The sequence below is a fragment of the Theobroma cacao genome, chromosome 5, assembly GCF_000208745.1.
Source record: "Theobroma cacao cultivar B97-61/B2 chromosome 5, Criollo_cocoa_genome_V2, whole genome shotgun sequence".
NCBI classification, from domain to species: Eukaryota; Viridiplantae; Streptophyta; class Magnoliopsida; order Malvales; family Malvaceae; genus Theobroma; species Theobroma cacao.
Window position 1 is genome coordinate 6,300,438 of NC_030854.1, and position 13,352 is coordinate 6,313,789.

The 13,352-nt window shown below is 30.2% G+C and overlaps 1 long non-coding RNA gene across 1 annotated transcript; it reads right to left on the reverse strand.

Moving 5' to 3' along the window:
* LOC108662118 lies at positions 10,025 to 11,791 on the reverse strand. Its single transcript, XR_001927902.1, has 3 exons — positions 11,700 to 11,791; positions 10,929 to 10,997; positions 10,025 to 10,065 (listed from the first exon to the last, which is right to left on the reverse strand). It is a non-coding gene; the product is annotated as an uncharacterized LOC108662118 (long non-coding RNA).

A 13,352-nucleotide genomic window follows, 5' to 3' on the forward strand; every position in this document is an offset into this window, starting at 1 on the left:
TAAACTTAATGAGCTTTTTTTAACTAATTTGCATAGACATATGAAATTAATTTTGAAGAGTATGCGTGTAAGAATCTTGATAGAGATTTGTACATAAAATCGAATTCTAGGTTAACCATTCACCTCATTAATCTAAGTTCAAAGGAAAAGATTAAATTCAAATGAAATATTGAGAGACATCATGATCTTAGATTTTTAAAGTAATAGTTTCTTTAGTAAAATCAAATTCATATCCTTAGTTTAATTTCAATAGTAAATTTTACACTAATTAAGTATTAAAAATTAAGTGCTTGGATTGGACAAATTTTCTTAAAAATTTAATACTTACTAAAAGTTTAGGAGCAAATCTTTGTGGGAAACTATACGTGACTTACCTCTATATTACTTGAACAATACTTATAGTTCAATGCACTAAATCGACAACAAACTACCTCTATATTACTTGAACAATACGTATATTTGCGTGTACTAAATCAATAGCAAACTTCTTGCAATTAAGGAGGCTTTTACTCTATTTGCAACATCAAGTTGGAGTTAATCCCACGACTTCATCATTGAATTTGACTCAGCTAATGCTGTCCTGTGGTGCAATAATCTAGAGTAGAACCCATGGAAGCTAAGAGCTACTATGAGTTGCATTAACAGTATTAAAAGAAGGTTCCAAAATTGGTCTGTGGTCTATACTGCTCGTTCGGCTAACAGCCTTATGGATAGATTGGCAGGGGTGAGCAAAATCAAACCAGACTAATTATTCATCCAAATCAAATGCGATTTGGATAAAACGATTTAGTCTAATTGATCTATTGGGTCAATTGGTCCAAAATGTTTAGTTCAATTGATTTTTTGGTTGGTTCTCGATTTCAAAATTTTAGACCAATCCACTCAAAAAAAAAACTAATTATATATATATTATATTAATATAATAAAATATTTTTTTTATATATTAAGAAGAATTAATAGTAAACTTTAATTAATAATATATACTTAAAATATATTAATTTATTATATGTATGTATCCAAATTATAATCATAATAATTTAATATTAGCTATATATATTTATTTATTTATAAATCTATATTAATATGGAATTACAAGTTATATATTTTAAATGATATAATTTATATGTTAATATTATAATATATGGTAGTAAATAGCTTACATATTAATATGTTATAATTATTACACCTTAGTAATGTTTTGTAATATAAAATGTTATGAATATATATATATATATATTTGTATAATTATTNTGATTAAAATCGAATTAATCAACTTAAGTCAATTAATTAGTTAAATCAGTTAATAAGTAAAATCACTTGATTTGGTTAATATGCATGTAAAAGTCAATTAATGGAATTTACTTACCTATTTAACCTACTTAAACGATTAATCACCCCCAATGAAGGCCCTCCTATATACTTAAATTAGAGGAAAGCACTGAGGGAATGGAAGGTATTCTCTCACGTTGATCCCCTAATTAAGCCCATGGATTGTACTCTCGTTATTGAAATCGTGGAGAGCAAAATGAAAAAGTGGGACAAGGAAAAAGGAAGTCCACAAGCCTGTTAATTGTTATATTAATTTATTAATTTTTAAAAATATATGTTAATAACACGTGTCAATCTTTTTTCATAATCTCAAGATCATATTTACACTTAAAAAATTATTAAATTTATATGATAAATAATATTAAATGTAATAATATTTTAAAAATAATAAATTTATTTATAATTATAAAAAATATTTTTAATAAAGAACAAAATAATATTGGTTTTGTTTACAAAATAATATTAAATATATTATATTATACATTAATGTCTAATATATTATGAATATCTAAAGATATTATTATTAATAATTATTCATTTATTAATAAAGTATAAATTTTTAAACTTTTGTTGATATAAATACTCGAACTTGTTTGTGGATGGAAAGTAAACCAAGCTTTCACCAAGTGTGAGTAAAGGAACAAATATATGTTATTTTTTTATATTTAGATTATATGTATATTTTATAATTATGGATAAAAATTATAAGTTTTAAAATTATAATTTATAAAAAAAAATGATAAAATTTTGATCCATTAGTCTAAGATTGAACCGACCAAACCAATTCTATGTTTAGTCGATTTGATCTTCTTTTATATTTGGTCAATTTTTTAAAAACGTTTGGTTCATTTGATCTTTAAATATGACGGACTAAACCACCCAATTAACCCATTTACTCACCCTTATAGATTGGCAAAGGCAACAATCCAACGAGAAATTGAGCTACTGGTTGTTTATAATCAGGTGCCCAAGTAGCCTTTGTGTGCGTGCTTTCTTTAGGTGATTGTGTTTGTTGGTGGTTTTCTTGCCTTGTGTTTCCCTTGCTTTGTCGGGGCTCTACCTTTGGTTTGTGGAAGTTGTGGATGACATGGGATTTTTGCATCTTGAGCTTTGAACTGGAAGCTGGATCATGGTTGATGTGGATTTCTTCGCAATTGGCCTATGAGGAATTTTTAAATTTAAGAAGTGTTTTTTACATTCTGGAATTGTATAGTGCTTGATTGACTTGATACGGGAAAGTAATTGTATTGATCCTTGGAAAGGTGGCTTTTTTTGAACAATTCTGTTTGTAATCAGTGGAGAGAAAAATTACACCATCCTTGGTGTAGGATTTCTCTCCTTTTGATTAATGAAATTGATGCACTGCCTCTTCAAAAATAAAAATTGAGTATGAGATTTAAGTTACATAAGTTAAACCCAAGTTGAAAGAAACAAATAATCATCCACAAGTGTGAAAAAAGTAATGGGCACCTCATATAGAAGCAATAGAATAACAACCTCAAACATCTATATGTATTAAATCAAAACATGTAGTTATAGAATAAATATTCTAATGTTTTGCCAAAAGACATATACTGCGCAGGCATTTATTGGAAAAATAAATACTAAAGTCTAAAGCATGAAAGTGAAAAGAGATGGCAGAAGAGGGATGACCAAGGTGCCAATGCCATAAATCAAACTTCAACGAATATGAAGCTAGTGCTACAAAAAAGGTTATAGGGTCTGATCTGAAAAAGAAAAGACTAGCACGCTCTCTGCATAGTACAATCACCTTCTTCGTTATGAGGTCTTGAAAGACACAAAAATCCAGATAGAAAGCTTACAAAACTTTTTTATAGTTCGGTAATTTTGCTAATGGAAAGAAGATTGAATTGCAAACACTTGAGGGTGTGGTTTGACTTTAAACCATGTCGTAAGAGTAGATCTGGCAATTCGTGTTCACATTGTATCATGTAAAAATAAAGTATTAATAATTATAAAAATAAATAAGAACATGACATGATTAATTAAACATGTCAATGTCATAAATAAGTATATTAATATATTTATTAAACGTGTAATATGATACGATATCCTTAACATGTTTATTAAATGGGTTTGATTAAATTTATACAACATGACAAGATTGAAAACCCATTTAAACTATTATCACAATGAAATTTTTAAACGTGATTAAATTAAAATATTTTTTACTAATAATTTAATTTTGACATATGACTAAAATTTTACTTTATAATTCAAATTTAAAAATAATAATTATATAACAGCTACGACAGAATAATAATATGCATCAAGTATGTGAAAAGTCCATCAACATCAACATAAACATAATAAAATTCAACATCAATATCAACATAAAAGAACCATAATAAAATTGAAATAATATCCATAATCAGTATATAAAACACCAAAAGCCAAGATTAAAGACTCTCTTTCCACTACCACATATAATTCCTGTCCTACAAAACCTATTTATAAAATAGAAACAATATATATGGATCATAAACAGGTAAACAAGTTATATAGGTCGATATGGTAACACGATTATAAAAGAAGTTAAGCAGATTTGACATATCAACACAATTATCCTAAACTCAAACTTATTTAACATTGTTTCATGTTAACGTGTTGCGTGCAAAATTGCCAAGTCTATGTAGGATTCATTCAAACCCATAAAAAACGCATTAAATGATCAACCTCTACTAATTCAAGAATTTCGTAAGGGCACCACAAGTATATGTTGGAAGAGAACAATCATAAGCTAACTCATCCCTTAAACTTTTAAGATTAACGATGTAGTAAGCAACAAAAAAATTATTTTTCTTATTATGAGGAATTTCAAAGATTCAAGGTGTGCTCTTTTGAGAAAAACAATCATGAAGATCAAGCTGAATCTCATTTGTAGAAGACATGTAAATAACTCTTACAACAATATCTATGGAAACCATGTTGTCACGACCCAATCTGGAGCCATGATTGATGCATAGGCTCAATAGGTGAACCCACTAGACCCAAGCAAGCCTCATACTCGAATTCGTTTAATATACCAATCTCCTTAAAGCATGTACATCCATAAACTCATCACAATATAACTTTCCATTTCCAATCATAGCATTCATATCCTGAACCATGTATTTAGCATACTTTCAATTCAAGCACACACACACACACACACACACACATATCATTAATATGAAATTATAGTGTGTAGGCCATCTGTCGGCTACGTTCCCCTATATATGTATATATTTAATAACTATCAAATATAAAATGACACATGATTGGTTAACAAAGTGACTTTATGGGTTGGTGATATCTTTTGAATGCCATGGCCAATGACTTACCAAAAGGATGGATGTGAATCTCCTCACGAACTATGATCTAGCTACCGTCAAATCTGAAAACCAAAACATAAGTTGAAAATAGTGAGCAAAAAACTTAGTGAGTGAACAATAGAAGGGAACAAGTATTAGTACTATTATTTAATTTTCTACCCACGCAAGTATATGTGTCGCAAAGATAATATAGTTATGAGTAAAATGTCGATCCCACAGAGAATTGAATTAATTCTTATTGTTAACTGCTAAAATTGTAACACCTTAACTTCATCCAAACAATTAAATTTAAAAATATTAAACAAAATTAAAACTAATAAACTGAAACTAAAATTAAATAGTAAATTTGTTTTATAAAACTCACTTAACTACCAGACCTAATATTATGATGTCCCTCAATACTTCATTTGATTATTGTCTCTCTCTTTTAACTCAGTTTAATGGATTAAATTGCTAACCTAGAGTCCTAAATTATTTACAAGTTTTTGTCGAGTTTCTCATAAAAATACCTCTCCCAATTAATTTACTATATGTCTATACCAATTAAATTGAAAAGATTCATTAAGTTCATGCTCTAATTTTGGCTACATATGGCTTATAGGTGTATGTCTACCCTATATGCAAATCAAACCACCTAATCAACTAAGTTCATTCGATCATACGCTATTCTATTCAAGGTTTACCTAAATCTCTTTTGTCAGAGTCAAGGTTTAACCTAGGTTTCCAATTGAATCTATTAGGATACGTCCCTTTATGTGGGCTGCCAACAATGGGTAGCATCAGCCTTAATTAGCTTTTACATTATTTTCCATGTAATTTGCTAATTAGTCCTTACACTTAATTGAACCATTCAATTAAGTTGTTAATTAGTCCTTATACTTAATTAAATCATTTAATTAAGTTCAATTGAAGCTCGTAACTTTCAATTTTTGTTTAAGTCCAACTTAATCACCTATCTCAATTTAATCTCAACCATAGTCTTTTGTGTATGACCCATTAGGCTTCTAACATGTTGGTAATAAAATTAAATTATAATCTTAATTAATTAATTTAATTCCATAGACCAACATTGACATTTAGCAATGCATCATGGTCACCCAAATGTCAGAAAAGTCAAGATGGTTTGACTCAACCTTTCAGTGATCAATTTCTCAGTGTAATTCATTCCTTCATCTTTTATCTTGGAGATTATAAAAGCATGGGCAATGTCTACTCTCATAAATCTCCATATCGTTCTTGATGTTAGATCATTAGCTCCAAAAAGATTTACGAAACTCTTTCATAATCTCCAAGTCGCCTTGGCCAAGGACTTCAATAAGCTAATATTAACAAAAAACTATTATGATATGTCCCTTTAATCACTTAGAGTGATGATTCCTATCGTAAACACTCATTTTCATTCACATGCTTCATGCTACAACCAACTATATCTTGTTTTGGCATCCTTGGTAGGACCCGTAGAGATATAATCAAATATATAGCACTCCGTATATAAGACAACCTGGTGTCTTAGGTTTAAAGAGTATTTACATGACTAACACAGGGAAGTATTGCATAGACATTATAGTGAGATACCAAATGCACTTCTTATGTTGGGCCATGTTCAATGAACTTGCTCTCCCATGGCAAGCACCTACATTCTAGTTTCAAGTAATTCTATTCTTCAACCTATGAGATCGATTGCTTACTTTCCGAGTAAGAAACATAGAATGTACCAATCTCTAGGCAGCATTGATGTTCAGTCTCAATGATACATCAACTAGGAACATGTAGAGATTACACTTTGATGTATAGGGATCTCATTATTACAACCCATGGCAATTCCTTTACAAGGTATATTAATCTCATGCACTTCATCTAATTAGACTTATAACTCATTATAATTGATGTTTTATTGATAAAGGAAAACCTCCAACCATTCAATGTGAATGGTATTCTTGCATGATTAGAACCAAGCCTTGACCAATTTCAATTGGCTACAAAGCTCATTCCAACAATCTCCCACTAGCATAAAGCCAATTACTACCTCATCGTATGTGGATCCAATCCATCTAGTAATCATGTTTTTACGTGGACTTACTTATGCCTTTCAATGTAGTTAATTGCTTTTATCTTTGTGATGTCACAACATCTTGTCATATTACTATATTCAGATCCAGTGAGACCCGAGTCTTATAAGTATGACTCCATTATTACATTAATAATGTTTAGAATCCCTTTATTACTTTCATGAACTAATGATCTAAATATCCTCTTATATGAGACATTCAATAGGATGTATATGACTTTATTTATATACATTTGTAGTGCCTTTCCTTCTTTGGAACCATTCCAACTGGACTATGCCATATGCATCACATGTATTTGTCACTTTTGGTTGTGCCATTGCCCCTTTAAATTTTATAATTTCTTTGTACACACATTGTATCCTATACAATTGTATCACCAAAGATTCATGTTCACTCCCACTAACTTTCTCATGTATATGAGATAAGAACACTTGTACATTCTTTTAAATCTAACCTTTTAGATCTCTTTTATTTGAACAAAGTTTAAAACTCCAATATAATCTCATTTAGTAGAATCATAACATATGAATAATACATCTCAGTGTATCCTACTAAATTCATTGAGTTCTCATACATTCAAAGTATATTGATTATGCAACTTTACGCAAAATCTTAAATGTTAGATTTCAATGTAACATAGTAATACTAAAGAAACTCTTTTCCTAGTCTCATCATGCTCCCACCAAATCTAAGATCCTTTGTGAGTATAATGTTTAAACTGTTTTGAGCATTCCATGAAGTTACATTTTTCTTCATCTTAATTTGTGTTTGAAATCGTTTTGGTTTGGAACGTTAGAATGGGTTTTATGTATTGGAGAGATATGGATTAAATCATATCACTATATGAATAAACATCTCTATGTATTATTCATAAGAAAGTTCCATCTTTACGTGAATCGATATTCATTTTTTTGATCAATTAATTATAAATTCATGTGATCTTTTACTAAGATCTCATCTAAGTAATGTCACTTGATTAGTCGATCATTGTGAATTATTAATCAAATCTATTTGATTTTAATTGCAATTCATAATTGATCAAACATCATTGCAAGGACAAATATGAAATGTGGATAATTAAATATGATATAATTATTCCAAATAATTATTCAAACATGAAAAATAAAAGTTTTAACATCTACATGCTAAATTTAGATGTTTCATCAACCATGATATAATTATTCCAAATAATTATTCAAACATGAAAAATAAAAGTTTTAACATCTACATGTTAAATTTAGATGTTTCATCAGCCATCCATATGGCAATAACAAAATAAAATGTTTCAAAAACATTTTATTAAATTATCCAACAAATCAAAATAAATAGAAGTGCAACCATCCATATGGTCACATCCTCAGTCAAGATCCTACTCATTTTTGTCCTTGGTCCCTACAATATGTCATACATATTAGAACCGATTTTAAGGTATCATATACCTTGATAATACACAGTAGAATAACTTAGCAAATAGTACTTGAATTAGAAACTTCCACAAGCTTCTTTTTCTCACTCACAAAAATGAGGTACTCTGATAACTCTATGATATAGAGTTATTTGAACTTAATTTTGATAGTAATTTAGCTTAGTTCTTGAAATAATGCATAGAAATTAATAAGTTTTATTTAATTATTTTAAATTAGTTAATTTAGGTGAGTCAATATAATCTTAGTTAATTTATACTTAATTTGATGTTAATGTGATTAAAATAGGTTCTTATTGATTTATTTGTGCTTTTGTAGGTGTTTGATGAAAGAAAAATTTTAATGAAAGAAGGAGAGCAATTTTAAGGTGCAGACCTTTACTGTACATGTTTTGCTATTTTGGCCATAACTCTCTTTACAGAGCTCCAAATGAAGTGATTTTTAGACCATTGGAAAGATAAGAGAACAAGCTACAAATTTTATGTTTACCACTTTACCCAGTTCGGCTTGAAAAATAGTCACAAATCTTGTTGAAATTGGATTATTGTAGTAGTCCTAGAACAATTACGATTTCTATTGTTTAAATGGTCAAGGCCGTGGCTTTGGAGGAGGTAGGTTGTGGCCCATGTAGTCTGATAAAGAATCCTGATTGGAATTGACTTCTTTCTTCACCCAACTTGGCCTAACTTCAAAGCCTTATAAAAATAACTTATCGAATGACTTTTAAAGGGGAACGAAACACCAGATTGGCAGCTGAGAGTCAAGATACAAAGTCATTGAAGTTAAGAAAAATTTGAAAGATTTAAGGAGATTTGGATATCAAGAATACAATTCTTGGGTTTTTCTATCTTTTTGTTATTTTCTTGTTTTTCTTAGTTGGATGTGAATATTTATATTCTATTTGATGATGACGTGTGACTTGATGGCAAACTAAATTATTTATTTAAGATTATGATTAAACTCAATATGTAGTCTGATTTATTTGTCTCTCTTTTATTTATGTTTGATGGATTTAAGTTGTTTATTTTATTCTGTTCTTAATGTTTGGTGTTAACATGCGATGATATATCATAATGAATGATGAAGCACGTGGCATTTTTCACTTTCTATGTCAACACCACGTGGACATATAATAACAAGTAAGATTTTGATTAATGAGAGCCAGTCAACTATTAATTATAAAAACTTATTTAATCTAAAATAAAAGTATAAATACTCAATATTCAAAAAAAAGTGAGTCCAAGGGTGGAGTTAGCCAATTTTTGTTGAAGGGGGCCAAAGATAGAGGAATAATGTCACGACTCGGTACTCTTTTCGAGCCAGTGACAACCGCCGTGATGTCCCGATAGACAAACCTTACCCGGAATGTCAACTGAAACCTCGTAAGGCTCTAGCATCAGTTTTTTGCCTCCCCTGTGAGCAACAGTTACTAAATATCATGTTTTAAATGAATATAGATGATTTTCAAATCAAAGACAATCAAAAAGTAATTTCTACAGCATATGGGTATTTTGGTCAATTTACTCAAAAATTTTGAAACCTACTAAAAATATAATATATAAATGAAAAATATACATTTCATATAAAAAAATAAATCTAGGTGTCTAAATCATCTTTTTAAAGTGAATTAATAACTAATAGAACTAAATAAAAATATTAGATAAAATATTCCATTTTCATATAAAATAATAGTTATAAAATTCTACGTAAATAATTACTGTAGCGTAATAACAAAATAAATTCATATACATAATAGCACACAGCGCTAGGGTATACAAAAATATTTTACAATATCATGTGAGCCCCAAAATAACAAAAAAAAATAAGACTGTAGACCTACGATTTCTAAGGGTGCAAATCCAAAAGCAAACCCTCGACAAAATCGACTGTTTACAAACTGCTCTGAACCTGAAATGGGTGAAAAGAAGGGGGTGAGTTTTTATAAACCCAGTGAGTAAGCAAAGTTCATCTATAACATCTAAAGTCGAGTAAATGGAGACAATTAAAATATCTCTTCATAATATAATTCATAACATTAAAACTCATTTCAACCATATAAAACAATTACATTTCATCAAAAATAATCAACAAGGCTTGTGACTCTCTTAAAACTTGGCTCGTGCCAAAACTCGTACTCGATGACACCTTGTGCTGGGCATCCAACCAAGTCTACCAAGGCTGTTAAAATAACATATACACATAAGACATGTTTTTACGTTTAAAAACATAACTGTTCCTTGACATTGGCTGAATTTCACCCTCACGTGGTGGTTCGGCGTCAAGTGAACTCTAAACTATCTTAGGAGATACCCTCCGCGCCTCTCATACTAAAGTAAAATATAATGGGGTTTACCGTGTCCCTCTAATAGGCAGGTCCATGGAAACCCGCCCACTACAGTAAGCTAATCACTTACCCCACCAAATCAATAAAAATTTCAGCAGTATGACATGACTAATATGATATTACCCAGCCTGTCAAGGTAAAACAAAACAATTCATATATTCCACACAAACACAAAACCAGCCATTCATGCCATCACATTGTCATAAACCATCAGTTCAAACGATATATCAAACACGAGTATATAGTCTCCACTTACTCAATTTCCAAAACCAGTATTCGATTTCAAAACAAGTTATAAATCTCATTTCGTTTAACCAACAATTCAATTTTAAAACATAATAATTTATAATTTAAACTCATTATTCTTTAAAACATAAAAACGAGTAGAAACAACTTTAGATAGTTAAGATGAAAGTCTGTTACTCACTATAACGGGAGTACTCCTACTCCTGGTCCTCGGGTATGATATCCTTACCCTTACTAGAGGGCTCACCACCTATACATAATACATAACAAGTAATTCAATGTATTTGTGCCAAACTGTTATAAAACTATTTCAGGCTCTTTATGAATGTATGAAATTGAATGAGAAGTGTTCGAATAATCACTTAAACATGGTGTTCTACGTAGGTTCAATTGTTGTTGGACTGAAATGGTATTTGACCTAACTCGCACTATACACTGTTTAATTAGCCAAAACATCCAATTCAACTCCAAATAGATTCATTACACTTTCGGTACTCCAATAAGTCCGTATACCTCATTAGAAATCAATTCTAAGTCCATTTACTATAATTTTCTCATTATCGTTCAAATCATTTACTAAAGGAACTATACTTTTCGATAATCATTTTTTATATCCGACATCACGAATCATCAAATACGAGCTAGATAACATGAAATATGACAAAATTCATCTTCAAAATATTTCCTATAGAATTCGGCCAATTAGGGTTTGATAAAGAACATATTTTCTTGCCTGTTTTTCACGCCAAATATCACAAACAACTAAAAACGCCTAGATAACATGAGATCTAGCAAAACCCATCCTCAAAACCTTCCCCCCTTGATTCGGCCAGCATGCTTCCATCATGAAAACTTGAGTTTCAACCATAAAAAATGAAAAAGAAAGCATGGGTAAGGTAGATCTTAAGCTAAATCGTGAAATCAGATCTTAAGTTAAATTGTGAAATCTTACCTCCGATCGCTTCGTTTTTTTAAAATCTAATGAATTTCTCTTGAATTTTTCCTCCTTAGAGTTTTTCTATTCTTTCCCCCTTTGTTCTTTTGCTTCCACGGCAATGAGAGAGTGAATGGGAGAGTTTATGTTGAGTTTATAAAGGAAATTATAAAAAAATTAAAACTTGACACGTGTCGCCACTTGATCGGTCCATGGTTAAAACTTAACAATTAAGCATTCTCTTATCACCACATATAATACTTTAATTATCCAAGATATAAAAATGATAATAGGTGAAATTCATGGGCTTGACAAGTGTCATGGTGGTGTAAAATTTCAAAAATTCCAATTATGTCATCGTGGACACATGAAATGACGTTTTGCCCTTATGCTCGGAATTGAAATTTTTCACTTCTCAAATTCAAATTATGTTCCAACTAGTCAAACTTGGTCAAAAATCTCTTCCAACGTTCCAATTTTGCCCTCGAGTGGCAAAAACACCATTTTGCCCCTACGTTATAAAAATTCCCGATTAGACTCCAAATCAATCCTCGAACTCCAAATCACCATATTAAGTTATTCTAAGGTTCAATAACTCTCAAATACATCTTAAAATCTCTATTTGGACTAGTTAAAGGTTTTAATCGACTTAATTGTACCACTAAGTACAATACCGACTTTTAACGATTTTTTGAGGCATCCAAGTATGTAGACATGCTATCAAGTACTTGAATGACATGGCAAGTATATAATAGAGCTGGGCTTGACAAATAAAATTTAAAAATTTTAAAAACTGATATGTTGAACCTAACCAAGAATCAAAACTTTAATCAAACTTGAAAAAAAATTAATAAAGCCAACATCCAATATTCTTTTTTTTTTTAATAGGGGGAAAGGGAATTCGAACCATGTTCTTTAAGTAGGGGATCATGCATCAACCAATGAGCCAAATGCTCAGGTGCCCAATATTCTTATTTTATTTCTATTTAAACTTATAATACTAAATATAAAACTATAATGCATAAAATATAAATAGTTAAATATAATATACAAAATTAATAATTTTTTCTTATATAATTAGGATTATTTAAAGACTATATATTGAAGATAATTTATTTTCAACTAAATATAAAAAAGGTTGTCTTCCTATTCGCTTCATCTGTGTGGCATTCTACTTATGCCTTGCTTATTGAATATGACTAGCGAAGTGGTAAAGTGGATAAAAAATGTCACAGTCCAAATCCCGGGCCATGACCGGCGCATGGGCTCAATGGGCATAGCCCACTAGGCCCAAGCAAGCCTCTTTATGAGATCTTGTTCCTCATTACATCCATAATCTTTCAAACCATGTGTTGTAATTCTCAACGGTGAATGTTTCAATAATATTTTATAGCAATCGAATATTCATATTTGTATTATCTCAAAGTACTGTCATTCATTGCCATCTCATAAGGGCATCATCATCAATCCAACATATACATACTTCATTTATAACATGACTCCTAGTAGTTTACATTACATATACGTGTACACAGACAAAAGACTCTCAACCGTTAGTGAAGTGACTTTAAGTGAAGGTACCGCTACTGAGATGCCATAGTACCTACCAAGAAGACGAGCATGCGTGGACACTCAATCTAGGTCTTAACTGCCTCAGAATCTGAAAACATG